Source organism: Crocodylus siamensis, chromosome 4 (genome assembly GCF_052110815.1).
Source record: "Crocodylus siamensis isolate JL-2025a chromosome 4, ASM5211081v1, whole genome shotgun sequence".
Taxonomy (NCBI): domain Eukaryota; kingdom Metazoa; phylum Chordata; order Crocodylia; family Crocodylidae; genus Crocodylus; species Crocodylus siamensis.
The window spans coordinates 149,507,255-149,508,785 of NC_143398.1; the positions used below are offsets into that span (position 1 = coordinate 149,507,255).

General features: G+C 48.5%; 1 pseudogene; it reads right to left on the minus strand.

Moving 5' to 3' along the window:
• Nucleotides 1-494: 494 nt before the first annotated feature.
• LOC149866770 (acid-sensing ion channel 2 pseudogene) lies at nucleotides 495-1,142 on the minus strand (annotated as a pseudogene).
• Nucleotides 1,143-1,531: the final 389 nt, after the last annotated feature.

Consider the following 1,531-nt stretch of genomic DNA (forward strand, 5'->3'; position numbering starts at 1 on the left):
ACAACAGCACTTACGGTTTACTAGCCACACCACATGTGGGCAAAAGAAGAATCCCCCTCAAGTCAGGAGGTCACAAACTACAGCTCTATCCAAGAAACAAATACCAGGCAGGCACTCTCAACTGAAGGATGGAGCACAGGCAGCTCTCCATCTCAGCACACCTGCCCTTTGCACAGGACTGCCACTAACAGAGCTGCAAATCACATCCTCCAGTAAGTACTTCAACTAAAGATCCATATGGATCACAGCTCCACCACCAAGCAGCCTTTGGGAAGGGAGAGTCTTCTCGGGCAGATCAGGAAGAGCAGTCAGGGGAGGGAAGGGTGCCTTTGCCATAACACTCAGCAGGGTTGTCTGAGCATCTCCCTGCTCCACTGCAGTGAACAGATACCAATCGACTCTGTCAAACAAACTTCAGCTCAACAGGCTGTCTACTCCTAATCAAGTTCTCTCTCAGCATGCCCTGGGTCCATATCACCCTAGTTCATATCACCCTAAGCACTAGCTGCGTTCTCCACCATCACCAATTGGCCACACACCCAGAGACGAGAAAAAAGCCAAAATCTGTCAATACTCACAGTTTTGAAGTCCTTATGAGTACACTCCTGACCTCTGAACTTGCAGTACAGCATCATATCCTTCAGATCGTGCCCCACACGTGCAAAGAACTCCTGCATGTTGAAATTTTTTGGATCATATTTCTTAAAGTTGGTCTTTTCCTGTAAAACTGCCAGGACAGCTGGATCTGCCAGGTGGGGATTAGGAATCTGAAGATTAACATCAAGCAAAGCCAGGAGCTCCCCAGCATGGTACAGGTCATTGGTTGTGAGTCTGGAGAAACGAAACTCGTTTAGGTTACAGATGGTGACCGCAGGGAAAACCAGGCTTTTGGCCACTACTTCATCCACTTTGGTGACATGCTGGTAAGAGAAGTAGAAAGCTACCCGATCTGAGCTCTCCAGCAAGAGGAGACCCAGTGAGCCCACAAAGGCCACGGTCCACAGCAAACGCCTTATGGTCACTGGCCCATAAACAAATATGTGCCGAATCCCATGGAGGGTAGAGGTGTTGGCAAAAATCTGGATACTGGAGGGCTCCATGCTCTCCATGCTGCCCTCGCTGGCGCTGTCCTTAAGATCCATCAGACTAGTTTGCTAAAATCCTGGCAATATTTTTGGGGTCAGTCTCCGGACAGACAGAGCAGGATCCCTCTCAAATATATTCAAACCTGTATCGATGGGGAAAGAGAGAGAGGAAGAGCAGATCAGGCCAGCTGCTGTGAGTTTATCCTATGTGCTCAGCAGGAGCCTAGCATGGGTAAATATTTATATAAAATCCATTCAAACTCTAGCTCTTGATTTCCTCAGTGCGATAAGGAGGGTTGGTTTTATTTAGGGAGACACCAAGGTGATGTGGAAGGGATGTGGGTGGGAAGGGAAAGCTTAGCCAATAGAAATAAAGTCCTCCCCCTATACACACACTCACACAGCCACGCAGACACACACACATGCAGGCACATATCGAACAGAGA